The following is a 14,809-nucleotide window of genomic DNA, read 5'->3' as shown; positions in this document are numbered from 1 at the left end:
CTCTACAAGCCAGAAGAGAGTGGGGGCCGATATTCAACATTCTTAAAGAAAAGAATTTTCAACCCAGAATTTCCTATCCCGCCAAACTAAGCTTCATAAGTGAAGGAGAAATAAAATACTTTACAGACAAGCAAACGCTGAGTGATTTTGTCACCACCAGGCCTGCCCTAAAAGAGCTCCTGAAGGAAGCACTAAACATGGAAAGGAACAACCGGTACCAGCCACCGTAAAAACATGCCAAATTGTAAAGACCATCGAGGCTAGGAAGAAACTATAGCAACTAACGAGCAAAATAACCAACTAACATCATAATGACAGGATCAGATTCACACATAACAATATTAACGTTAAATGTAAATGGGCTAAATGCTCCAATCAAAAGACACAGACTGGCAAACTGGATAAGGAGTCAAGGCCCATCAGTGTGCTGTATTCAGGAAACCCATCTCACGTGCAGAGACACACATAGACTCAAAATAAAGGGATGGAGGAAGATCTATCAAGCAACTGGAAAACAAAAAAAAGGCAGGGGTTGCAATCCTAGTCTCTGATAAAATAGACTTTAAACCAACAAAGATCAAAAGAGACAAAGAAGGCCATTACATAATGGTAAAGGGATCAATTCAACAAGAAGAGCTAACTATCCTAAATATATATGCACCCAACACAGGAGCACCCAGATTCATAAAGCAAGTCCTCAGTGACCTACAAAGGGACTTAAACTCCCACACAATAATAATGGGAGATTTTAACACCCCACTGTCAACATTAGACAGATCAACGAGACAGAAAGTTAACAAGGATATCCAGGAATTGAACTCAGCTCTACATAAAGTGGACCTAATAGACATCTACAGAACTCTCCACCCCAAGTCAACAGAATATACATTTTTTTCAGCACCACACCACACCTATTCCAAAATTGACCACATAGTTGGAAGTAAAGCTCTCCTCAGCAAATGTAAAAGAAAAGAAATTATAACAAACTGTCTCTCAGACCACAGTGCAATCAAACTAGAACTCAGGATTAAGAAACTCACTCAAAACCGCTCAACTACATGGAAACTGAACAACCTGCTCCTGAATGACTATTGGGTACATAATGAAATGAAGGCAGAAATAAAGATGTTCTTTGAAACCAACGAGAACAAAGACACAACATACCAGAATCTCTGGGACACGTTCAAAGCAGTGTGTAGAGGGAAATTTATAGCACTAAATGCCCACAAGAGAAAGCAGGAAAGATCCAAAATTGACACCCTAACATCACAATTAAAAGAACTAGAAAAGCAAGAGCAAACACATTCAAAAGCTAGCAGAAGGCTAGAAATAACTAAAATCAGAGCAGAACTGAAGGAAATAGAGACACAAAAAAACCCTTCAAAAAATTAATGAATCCAGGAGCTGGTTTTTTGAAAAGATCAACAAAATTGATGGACCACTAGCAAGACTAATAAAGAAGAAAAGAGAGAAGAATCAAATAGATGCAATAAAAAACGAAAAAGGGGATATCACCACCGATCCCACAGAAATACAATCTACCATCAGAGAATACTACAAACACCTCTATGCAAATAAACTAGAAAATCTAGAAGAAATGGATAAATTCCTCGACAAATACACCCTCCCAAGACTAAACCAGGAAGAAGTTGAATCTCTGAATAGACCAATAACAGGTTCTGAAATTGTGGCAATAATCAATAGCTTACCAACCAAAAAGAGTCCAGGACCTGATGGATTCACAGCTGAATTCTACCAGCGGTACAAGGAGAAAATGGTACCATTCCTTCTGAAACTATTCCAATTGATAGAAAAAGAGGGAATCCTCCCTAACACATTTTACAAAGCCAGCATCGTCCTGATACCAAAGCCTGGCAGAGACATAACCAAAAAAGAGAATTTCAGACCAATATCCTTGATGAACATTGATGCAAAAATCCTCAATAAAATACTGGCAAACCGAATCCAGCAGCACATCAAAAAGCTTATCCACCATAATCAAGTGGGCTTCATCCCTGGGATGCAAGGCTGGTTCAACATATGCAAATCAATAAATGTAATCCAGCATATAAACAGAACCAAAGACAAAAACCACATGATTATCTCAATAGATGCAGAAAAGGCCTTTGACAAAATTCAACAACTCTTCATGCTAAAAACTCTCAATAAATTAGGTATTGATGGGACGTATCTCAAAATAATAAGAGCTATCTACAACAAACCCACAGCCAATATCATACTGAATGGGCAAAAACTGGAAGCATTCCCTCAAAAACTGGCACAAGACAGGGATGCCCTCTCTCACCGCTCCTATTCAACATAGTGCTGGAAGTTCTGGCCAGAGCAATCAGGCAGGAGAAGGAAATAAAGGGTATTCAATTAGGAAAAGAGGAAGTCAAATTGTCCCTGTTTGCAGATGACATGATTGTATATCTAGAAAACCCCATTGTCTCAACCCAAAATCTCCTTAAGCTGATTAGCAACTTCAGCAAAGTCTCAGGATACAAAATTAATGTACAAAAATCACAAGCATTCTTGTACACCAATAACAGACAAACAGAGAGCCAAATCATGAGTGAACTCCCATTCACAATTGCTTCAAAGAGAATAAAATACCTAGGAATCCAACTTACAAGGGATGTGAAGGACCTCTTCAAGGAGAACTACAAACCACTGCTCAATGAAATAAAAGAGGATACAAACAAATGGAGGAACATTCCATGCTCATGGGTTGGAAGAATCAATATCGTGAAAATGGCCATACTGCCCAAGGTAATTTATAGATTCAATGCCATCCCCATCAAGCTACCAATGACTTTCTTCACAGAATTGGAAAAAACTACTTTAAAGTTCATATGGAACCAAAAAAGAGCCCGCATCGCCAAGTCAATCCTAAGCCAAAAGAACAAAGCTGGAGGCATCACGCTACCTGACTTTAAACTATACTACAAGGTTACAGTAACCAAAACAGCATGGTACTGGTACCACAACAGAGACATAGATCAATGGAACAGAACAGAGCCCTCAGAAATGATGTCGCATATCTACAACTATCTGATCTTTGACAAACCTGATGAAAACAAGAAATGGGGGAAGGATTCCCTATTTAATAAATGGTGCTGGGAAAACTGGCTAGCCATATGTAGAAAGCTGAAACTGGATCCCTTCCTTACACCTTATATAAAAATTAATTCAAGATGGATTAAAGACTTGTATGTTAGACCTAAAACCATTAAAATCCTACTAGAAAACCTAGGCAATACCATTCAGGACATAGGCGTGGGCAAGGACTTCATGTCTAAAACACCAAAAGCAATGGCAACAAAAGCCAAAATTGACAAATGGGATCTCATTAAACTAAAGAGCTTCTGCACAGCAAAAGAAACTACCATCAGAGTGAACAGGCAACCTACAGAATGGGAGAAAAATTTTGCAGTTTACTCAGCTGACAAAGGGCTAATATCCAGAATCTACAATGAACTCAAACAAATTTACAAGAAAGAAACAAACAACCCCATCAAAAAGTGGGCAAAGGACATGAACAGACACTTCTCAAAAGAAGACATTTATGCAGCCAAAAAACACATGAAGAAATGCTCATCATCACTGGCCATCAGAGAAATGCAAATCAAAACCACAGTGAGATACCATCTCACACCAGTTAGAATGGCCATCATTAAAAATCAGGAAACAACAGGTGCTGGAGAGGATGTGGAGAAATAGGAACACTTTTACACTGTTGGTGGGACTGTAAACTAGTTCAACCATTGTGGAAGTCAGTGTGGCGATTCCTCAGGGATCTCGAACTAGAAATACCATTTGACCCAGCCATCCCATTACTGGGTATATACCCAAAGGAATATAAATCATGCTGCTATAAAGACACATGCACATGTATGTTTATTGCGGCACTATTCACAATGGCAAAGAGTTGGAACCAACCCAAATGTCCAACAATAGACTGGATTAAGAAAATGTGGCACATATACACCATGGAACACTATGCAGCCATAAAAAGTGATGAGTTCGTGTCCTTTGTAGGGACATGGATGAAACTGGAAAACATCATTCTCAGTAAACTATCGCAAGGAGAAAAAACCAAACACCGCATGTTCTCACTCATAGGTGGGAATTGAACAATGAGAACACATGGACACAGGAAGGGGAACATCACACACCGGGGCCTGTTGTGGGGTGGGGGGAGGGGGGAGGGACAGCATTAGGAGATACACCTAATGCTAAATGAGGAGTTAATGGGTGCAGGAAATCAACATGGCACATGGATACATATGTAACAAACCTGCACATTGGGCACATGTACCCTAAAACCCTAAAGTATAATAAAAAAAAAAAAAAAACATGCACACATATTAAAGGAACAGACAAGCATACAGGCAATCAGGAATGCTGAAATGAATTACAAATAAAGAAAAACAAGAGTCAATAGCCATAGGGAAATAACCAATTTCATCTCCACCAAACATGACTTATTTGCATTTCTAGTGACAAGAATCACTTGCATTTCTAACCATTTTCTACTCATTTAAGTTGAAAAATAGCTCAAAGATAATAAAGATGCAGATATTCTGAAAGAATGTGCTAGACAAAATACCCTGTAATCTTTATAGGCCCTTTTCAAAATCTTTCAAAAATTTGTACCCGCATAAAGTTACTTTGTCTTTCCTCATCCATTAAATGGGGATGACAAGACCTGCCTCAGAAGATTGCTGTGAAGGTTATATTAGATGATGTGCATATAGTTTTGTGCTTATAAAACACTTTATGAGTGTAGGAAATCTTTATTGCTTTTCAAGCTCCTCTAGAACTCAAGTTTAAAGTTTAAAAGCCCATATCTGTGAAGTGTTTTGAACTACAGTAACATTTCTTTAATATCCATTGACCTTTTATAGTTCAATTTCTTAGAAGGCTAACCTGGAGGCCAAGGTGGGTGGATCGTGATGTCAGGAGATCGGGACCACCCTGGCTAACCTGGTGAAACCCCGTCTCTACTAAAAATACAAAAAATTAGCCAGGCGTGGTGGCGGGTGCCTGTAGTCTCAGCTACTAGGGAGGCTGAGGCAGAAGAATGGCATGAACCCAGAAGGTGGAGCTTGCAGTGAGCCAAGATCATGCCACTGCACTCCAGCCTGGGTGACAGAGCAAGACTCCATCTGGAAAAAAAAAAAAAAAAAAAAAGCTAACCAAGCAATAGAAAATGGGCAAAAAGCAAAAATAAGAGATTCACAGGAAAAACATACAAATGGATACTAAACATATGAAAATATTATCAACCTCACTCATAATTTAAAATGCAAGTAAGTTAGTAATGAAATATATTTTTAACTCTTCAGATTGGCAAATATTTAAAATGTTGGTGAGGAATTGATGAAACAGGCACTCTCATATATAAGAAAGTGTGAATTAGTAAATCATTTTTGAAGACAGTTTGGCATCAACTATTACTATTCTAAATGCAAATCTCTTGACCTGGTAATTGTATTTGCAAGAATTTACCCAATAAATACACATGTATATAAATACTATATATAAGAATGTTCACCAAGGCTTTATAATAGCAAAAACTAGAAACCATCTAAATAGGACACTGGTTGAGTCTATTGTAATATATTCATCTGGCTGTTAAAAATAAGAGATTGTAATGTACCTCGAGAAATTACCATTAGATATGTCATTAAATAGAAATAACAAGTTGCAGAACAGTATTATGATCTCACTTAAGAAAAAAATGATAATATCTTTATAAAAACAACCTTTTGTATAAATGTATGAGGTACAAATGCCATTTTGTTACATACATAGATTGTATTGTGATCATTAAGGCTTTTAGGGTATCCATCCTTCAAGTAATGTACATTGTACCCATTAAATAATTTTCTCACCATCTATCCCCCGCTCATCCCCTCATCCTTTCACATCTCCATTGTCTATCATTCCACTTGCTATGTCTATGTGTACATATCTCTTAACTCCCACTTATGGGTGATAAATGCAATATTTGTCTAACTGTGCCTGACTTACTCCACTTAGATAATGAGTTCTAGTTCCATGTTGTTGCAAAGAATATAATTTTATTCTTTTTATGCCTGAATAGTATTCCATTGTGTATGAACATTACATTTTCTTATCCAGTCCTCCAGTGACAGACGCTTAGGTTAATTCCATATCTCTGCTATAGTGAATAGCACTGCAATAAACATATGAATGCAGGTATCTTTTTGATATATTGATTTCTTTTCCTTTGGGTAGATACCAAGTAGTGGGACTGCCGGATTAAATGGTAGCTCTATGTTGAGTTCTTTGAGAAGTCTCCATGCTGTGCTCCATGCTTGTACTAATCTACATCCTTTATATGCCAATGGTTTTTGCATAAGTCAGTTTCTGCTCCGTATCAAACTACCCCAAAATTTAGTGGCCTGAAACAGCAATCGCTTCTTTGGTTCATAGTTCTGTAGCTTGACTAGGTTCTTCATCTGGTGTGAGCTGATTCAACTAATCTCAGCTGGTCAATCTATGGCCACTGGGTGATCTACGGTGACCTCACTCACAGGTCTGCGTTGGCAGGCTGTTAGCTGAGGTAACAGAGTGAGCGGGCCATATGGCTCTCATCAGCTTCTTCATTTAGGAGTCACTGGATTCCAACAGCACAAAAGCAGAAGCTAGGAAAGTCTCCTGAAGCTTAAGGCTGAGAATTCATACATCACTCCTGTTGCATTCTATTGGTTAAAGCAAGTCACAAAACCAGCTCAGAGTGAAGGTATGGGAAAGTAGATTCCTCCTCCTTTTTGTGGGAAGTGCTGCCAAGTGCCATTCTGTATTAGCATGTTTTCACACTGCTATAAAGAACTACCCCAAACTGGGTAATTTATAAAGGAAAAAACTTTAATTGATTTATAGCTCGACGTGGCTGGGGAGGCCTCAGGAAACTTACAATCATGGCAGAAGGGGAAGGGGAAGCAAGGCACCTCCTTCATGTGGCAGCAGGAAGGAGAAGTGCTGAGTGAAGGGGGAAGAGCCCCTTATAAAACCATGAGATGTCATGAGAATTCACTCACTATCATGAGAACAGCATGGCAGAAACCACTTACCTCCACCTGGTCTCTCCCTTGACACATGGGGATTATGGAGATTATAATTCAAGATGAGATTTGGGTAGGGACACAAAGCCTAACCATATCACATGCCTTGTTTACCAGGCACCATGACTCCCAATGTCCATCTCATCCAGACCTCTTCCCTGAACTCTCCTGACAGCTGCATTTGTATGTCTGTCTAATAGGCATTCAAGCTTAACATGTCTATGTACAAACTCTATGAACTACCCTCCCAAAAACCTGCTTCTTCCTCAGCCTTCCCCCTCCCAGCAAATGGCAATGACTTTCTTCTAGCTGCTCAGGCTAAAATCCCAACAGCATCCTCAGAAACTCTCTTTTCTAATCAACTGGCAAACCCAGCATTCAACCCCACCTCCCTGACACCAGACACTCCCTCGTCTCCCTGTTCTCACCTTGCCCACTGGGCTCTATTCCTCACTTGACAGCCCAAGAAATCTTGGTAAAATGTGAGTGAGATCACACCTCTCAGAACCGTAAGTTCTTTTCTGTCTCAATAGAAATAAAGTCAAAGTCCTTCACATGGCCAGCTTGGAAGGCCCTGGGTCTCCTAACACTTCCCCAGTGCTCTCTGTCCCAGCCATGCCGGCCTCCTGCCCACCTGCTGACCCAAGGCACAAATCATCCTGCCCCACGGCTTTTGCACTTACCATGTACTCATTCTGCCTGAAGCATCCTTCTCTAGCTATTTGCACAGCTCACTCCCTCACTTTCTCCTTGTCTTCCCTCAAATACCACCCACAGATCCACCCCCACACACTATCATTCTCTAGCCTATACCCCACTTTATTGTTTTTATAACACCTATCAACACCTGATATATTATACATTTATTTATGTACTTATTGTCTATCTCCCAACAGTAGAATGCTGGTTTATTTTGAGGAAACAAAACGGGGCCTGGCACATCGTAGGCACTCAGTATTTGTTCTAGGCACATGCAGCATGCACACACATGTGCATGTGTCTATTCATGCATAGAAAATTTCTAGATGAATACACAAAAGAGCCTGACAACAATTACATCCAGGGAGTGAGCTGGAAGTATCATGCGATAGAGACAGAAATGTTTATTTTCACCGATGACCCTCAGTGTTTGAATTTTTGCTGTAAGTCTATAATTCTATAAATTAAAATGTTAATAAATAACAGAACAATTAATGATGTTTCTCCTGTCTTTCACATTTTACAATTTTACATTCTGCTACCAAAGAAAATGTTAGTCTGCTTCTTCTGGTGCTGGAGGGGTCTCCCATGGGGACTGGGGGGGTCAGCCAATGAGCCATTCCTGCAAATAACAGGAGGGAGAAGTGAAGGGCTGGAAGGGGTTATCCAGAGGAGGGAGAGCAGGACTCAGAGGACAAGGAGAAGCGAACAGGGAACTCTGGGACCCAAAGCAAAAGGAGATCAGGTCCACTCACGGAGAAAAACGGCAGGCCTAGAATTAGAGAAAAGAAGCCCTCCAACCCAAGAAACAGCTCTTACACATAGGATTACACATAGGATGGTTTGTAAAGTAATCTCAGGGGCATAAAGGCAGAGGATGAGCTGGGAAAAAAAAAAAAAAAAACACCTCCAGCCGGGCATGATGGCTCATGCCTGTAATCCCAGCACTTTGGGAGGCCGAGGCAGGCGGATTGCCTGAGGTCGGGAGTTCAAGACCAGCCTGGCCAACATGGTGAAACCCCGTCTCTACTAAAAATACAAATAAATACAAAAGAATACAAAAAAACCCCCGTCTCTACTAAAAATATGGGCGTGGTGGCAGGCGCCTGTAATCCCAGCTACTCTGGAAGCTGAGGCAGGAGAATTGCTTGAACCTGGGAGGCAGAGGTTGCAGTGAGCCGAGATGGCACCATTGCACTCCAGCCTGGGCAACAGAGCGAGACTCTGTCTCGAAAATAAATAAATAAATAAATAAATAAATAAATAAACAAACAAACAAAAACACCTCCTGTGGAGATTAGGCCAGGGAGCTGGTTCACTGCTTCTCGGACAGATACACATACAGACAATGGCAATGCCTGAGCTGAGGCCTCTAATCAATATCTGAGCAAGATGTTACAGGAGAACCAAGGCAGTGGCGGGGTGGAGAGAGATTGGGTTCTGGTGTCCTTTTTATAAGCAACTCATCTGCAGAATTTGGCAAAACACAGGATTCACTTGACAAGGTTTTGAGCCCCTGCTCTGTGCTCAGAACTTTTATTTAAAGCTTTCTGCACCTCCCCCCCGACCTTTTTTTTTTTTTTTTGAGACAGTCTTGCTCTGTCGCCCAAGCTGGAGTGCAATGGCACGATCTTGGCTCACTGCAACCTCCGCCTCCCAGGTTCAAGCGATTCTCCTGCCTCAGCCTCCCGAGTAGCTGGGATTACAGGCGCCCACCGCCACGCCTGGCTAATTTTTGTATTTTTTAGTAGAGATGGGTTTTCACCATGTTGGCCAGGCTGGTCTCAAACTCCTGACCTCAGGTGATCCATCTGCCTTAGCCTCCCAAAGTGCTGGGATTACAGGCATGAGTCACTGAGCCCAGTCCTACCTGGCCCCTCTTAATTGCCAAGTCTGGGCTCCTGAAATGAAAGAGACTCTTCTATCGTTGTGACAAAAACTGGCTTAAGCTCTGACTTCAGCCAGACATTATAAGTTGAAGTAACTGAAAAGTCCAGTTAGGGCAGGGTCTGAGGCTCAGTCATGTCTCTAGGATCAGTCCTCATCTCTCCATTCTGCTTTTCCTTCCACCAGCCAGCCGCTCAGGCTTACATCTTCCCAGCCTCATGCCAAAGGAAAGAGACTGTTTCCAAGGGTCACCACAAAGGTCCTAGATTGTGTGCCATTGGCCATCCCTGAGGTACACACCATCCCTCAATCTATCTGTCCCTAAGGCTGGGGAGGCAGGAGGGAACTAAGTTCTGACTAAGGCCGGGTTGCAGATCCCTCCTGGGGTACAGGAAAAGGTAGAGTCAGCTCCACCAAAACCATGTGGATTGAGAGTGGAGAAATACGGATCCCTGGGAAAACTATGATGCTGATATTGAAGACAGAGAAATGGATACTGGGTTGATGAACAATAGGCTTTTATTACAGAACTCAAAATGTTACCTACTTGTATGACTTAGGAGTGCTTTCAGCTGCAGGAAACAGAAGACCAAACCAACAGTGGCTCACACAAATATAGCTTTAAATTTCTCAAATAACAAGGAACTAGAAGTAGGGTCAGCCTCTCTGTGATTCTCTTGGTCTGTCCCTCATGGTCACATAGTAATTGCTTCACCTCCAGCCATCACGTCTGCATTCAAGTTAGGAAGAAGCGAGAAAGGGAGTGTCAGCTACATCTGTCTCTTCTATCAGGAAGAACAAAGCTCTCCCAAAAATCCCCCAGTGGATTTCCACTTAGGACTCTTTATCCAGGACTTGGTCACAAAGCCACACTAGATGCAAGGGAAGCTGAGAAAGCAAGTACTTAGATTTTCCAAACCTCTATAGTGGATGCTGGCAATGGAGAGGGAGGTTGGGAATGGGCATCGGGTAATCCAAAACAACTGTGTCTGCCACACTGTCTGGGCCCTTTGATGACCTTACAGGTAGAGGGGCACAGTGGAAAAGTCACCGGACTGGGAGTCAGAATTGCTGAGTTCTAATCTGAGCCAAACCACAAGGTGTTTGACTTTGGACAGTTGCTTTACCTCTCTGGACCTTGGATATCTAATGGACTCTTGGAGAACACTAGAAACAGATATTGTGAACTATCAATATTCATTCAATTCACATCTATTAAGCACCCTGAATATCACCAGACATGCTACTAAGGGCTGCAAGAGATAGAAAAGTAAGAGAAAGGGTGTCCATTTTTCATGGATCCTATATGTCTTATGCTTTGAGCTGCAGATAACAAAAAACACAGCTTGAGTTGCTTTAAATAGCAAGGGAAACCATTATTTCAATGAAGTCCAGATTTGGAGTAGGCTGCAAGGGTTGGTTGATTCGGAAGCTCCACAATATCACCAGGAACTCACTCCTTAGGGTTAGGCTGCTCTACCAGCCTCAGGGCTTGGCTTCATCCTCAGCAGTTTTAGGCATGTCCAGGCATGGCAATGTCCAGAGGAGGAGACAGCAATAACTGATCTGGAAATGAAGAAACCTTCCCAAAAAGCCCCTCGGTAGACTTCCCCTCACATTATTGGTCAAAACAGTGTCACAGCCCAATCCTGATCAATTATAAGGAAAGAGAAGAGGATGGCATGATTAACTTAGACACATTCTCACGGAGGGAATGAATGTTGGAAAATCAGCCACAATGTTCATTACATTAGCAATAATGACAATAACAGCAATAATAACAGCAAATGTTTGTTTATTGATTGATTGATTGATTTTGAGACGGAGTTTTGTTCTTGTTGCCGAGGCTGGAGTTCAATGGCATGATCTCAGCTCACTGCAACTTCTGCCTCCTGGGTTCAAGCGATTCTCCTGCCTCAGTCTCCTGAGTAGCTGGGATTACAGGCATCCGCCACCACGCCTGGCAAATTTTTGTATTTTTGGTAGAGATGAGGTTTCATCATGTTGGCCAGGCTGGTCTCAAACTCCTGACCTCAGGTGATCCACCCACCTCAGCCTCCCAAAGTGCTGGGATTATAGGCATGAGCCACCATGCCCAGCTCAGCAAATGTTTATTGAGTACTTAATGCCAGGCACTTAACACGTATTATTTTGTTTATTGCTCCCAGTAACATTTTTTTCTGGACAGGGTCTCACTCTGTTGCCCAAGCTGGAGTGCAGTGGTGCAGTCATGGCTCACTGCAGCTTTGAACTCTTGGGTTCAAGCCATCTTCCCACCTCAGCCCCCCAAGTAGCTGGGACTACAGGAATGTGCCACCACACCTGGCTAATTTTTTTTAACTTTTTGTAGGAGTAGAGTCTCACTATGTTGCCCAGGGTCTAGCAACTTATCTCCATTTGAGATTCAAACTCAGATCCGTGTGGCTCCAAAGCCTAGGGTCTTAGCCCTCAGGCCGTACGCGTAGTACTTTACACCATGCCGTGTTGAAATACACCAGGGTCCTCACCATCTGGCCCCCATGAGTGACTCTCCCACCCTCTAGTCTTTGTTTCTGCTGTTCACACCAAGTGCATCTTATCTCCACCTACACAAATCAGAGCCCACCTCCAGTTCCAGCCCCATTTCCTGCTTCCCCCCTCCCAGGGCCCTAGTCAGACTTAACCTCTTCCACACGGGTTTTTAGGCACTCTTTGTTCAGACATTCATGATATAAAGTAAACTTCTGGCCTGGGATTCGGGAAGCCTGAGTTCTGGTCACATCCCCATCCTGCATGGCAGGCAGTGACCGATTTGCCACCTACTCTCAGCGACTCAGTTTCCTCATCTGTCCAATAAGACTGATTATAATGACTTCTGAGGTATCTTCCAGTTCTGATATTCTGGAACTCTCTCCAGTTTGCAGAAAGCCAGATTCTGAGTCCAGACTCCATGCCTGAGTTCCCAGGAGATGTCAGTCACTTCCTCTCTATGCCCCAGAATCCCAGTCAGAAACTGGCTCAAATAGCACTGACTCCTTTCTCCCCGAAACGTGGAGGCCAGGACCAATGAGCGTGGTTTACCATGAGCCTCAGGGTCTGCAGAGAAAGGTTCCAAATGGAAGCTATTACTAATCCTTCTCTGGGGCCATGGCTAACAAAATAGTCCCCTGTGGGCTGAGTCGCTCAAATTAATTGTTTGGCTTCTTTTTTAATGATTGACACATAATAATTATACATAATAATGGGATACAATATGATGTTTCAATATATGTATACATTGTGTACTGATCAAATCAGGGTAATTAACATATCCATCACCTCAAACATCTATCTGGAGCTAAACACAAAGGAAGAGCAGAAGGGGCTGGAGTCATGGGGGAGGTCAGGGAAAACTGTGAACAATGGGCAAAATAGATGATTGGGTGTCAGGACCGGCTGCAAGCTCCACAGGGCCCAGTGCAAATGAAATCAAGAACCCCATTTTAAAAGAGGATTAAGAATTACAAGACTGCAACAGCAGAGCATTAAACTGTGTGCTCCTCTTAAGAACAGAGCCCTGGGTAACAACACAAGTCACATATTGAGGCTGGCCCTGCTGGGTGTCTTCCCATGGAGAGGTGGGCATTGCCTAGTAGACCCCAGGGGCAAGCAGACTCTGCAGGGTCTGCACCTAGGGCTGTCTTGGCTGGACTCTTCTGCAGCTCTCTATAGATAGAAGTTAACGCGCAGGGGGCTCCCAATGATCCAGATGTTTCCCATTCATAACACTGCATGGGGTTCCTGTCCATGGTAGCCCAAATGAATTTTGTCCAATAGAGAATATAGCTCCCCTGAAGTCCAATTTTCATTGAACCATTTGTAACATCTTACTGGCTCCCTCATTAAGTACTGAGTTAAATAAAATCTCTGCCAGGTGTTCATTTTATATTTCTAAGAGAATTACAATTTTAATATTGAAAACTATCCTTTAACAGGGAAAACAAGTTCAGATAGTCATAACCAGGATGGCCAGATAATTTAGCATCCCAACAAGGACACCCTTGAGAATGAAAAGGAAAGGCTGCTAATAGTCATAGTAGGACAACTAGATATAAACCAGGACTGCCCAAACTGGGACCTTAGTCACACTGACTATGACAGACAAATGGGTGTTGTTGAAGCATTTGATGAAGACTTTTACTGTCATGGAGAAATATTGGCTTGATGCAAGTCCAAGTGGATAAGTTAAAGAGACTAAAGGACATATACAGAAGGCACACTCCTGCCTCAGGGTCTTGGCACTGGTTGTTCCCACTGCCTAGAACACTCTTTCCCCACAATCCCAGATGACCCCTCCCGCACCCTCCTTAAGCCTTTATTCCAACACCACCTTCCCAGGGAGGCCTTCCCTGACCAGAGGGCTTACCATGAACCCTCCCACTCCCACCTCCTCATAACCATAGCCCTTTCTCTGCTTTCTTGTCCTCCATGGTACCTGGTATACCCTATGATTTACTTTTCTTTTAGTTTGCTCCTTATCTCCCCTATAGCATGCAAGCTTCAGATTCCTGACTGCTTTGTGCACTGATGGGTCCCAAGTGTCTAGAACAGTGCCTGGCACACAGTAAAGACTCAATAAATATTCGTGAAATGACTGCACTAATTACCAGATTGCTATCAGCCCTAAGAAATATTCAACACTTCCACTAACTGCTTGGATAATGATACAGATGGTATGATTAGAACATTGGAGGAGAACCAGAATCTGAAGAGAAAGAGTAGATTCATTCATCCATACAACCAATAACATCAAGTCCCTATGTGCCAGGCTTTGTTCCAAGTGCTAGGATTCAGTGGTGAACAAGACAGACCAAAGCCCTACCCTGGTAGGGATTACCCGTGTGTGTGTGTGTGTGTGTGTGTGTGTGTGTGTGTGTGTGTGTGTGTATGTTCAGAAGCCTCATAAGGGGCTTACCCTCCAGCAGAGAAAGACAGAACCAAAATAAACACAATAAAGAAGTAAACTGTATAGGTTACCAAAATATAATAAGTGATATAGAATAAAAGCAAAGATGTGGCAGGGTTAAGGGGGAAGAGGAGCACTGCAGGTGGGCTGCAGGTTGCAGTAATGAAGGGAAGCCCCTACAAGAAGATTTGACTTGAGCAAA

The sequence above is a fragment of the Hylobates moloch genome, unplaced genomic scaffold, assembly GCF_009828535.3.
Source record: "Hylobates moloch isolate HMO894 unplaced genomic scaffold, HMol_V3 SCAFFOLD_19, whole genome shotgun sequence".
NCBI lineage: Eukaryota > Metazoa > Chordata > Mammalia > Primates > Hylobatidae > Hylobates > Hylobates moloch.
The sequence above is the reverse complement of the archived record's forward strand: the minus strand, read 5'-3'. Positions refer to the sequence as shown.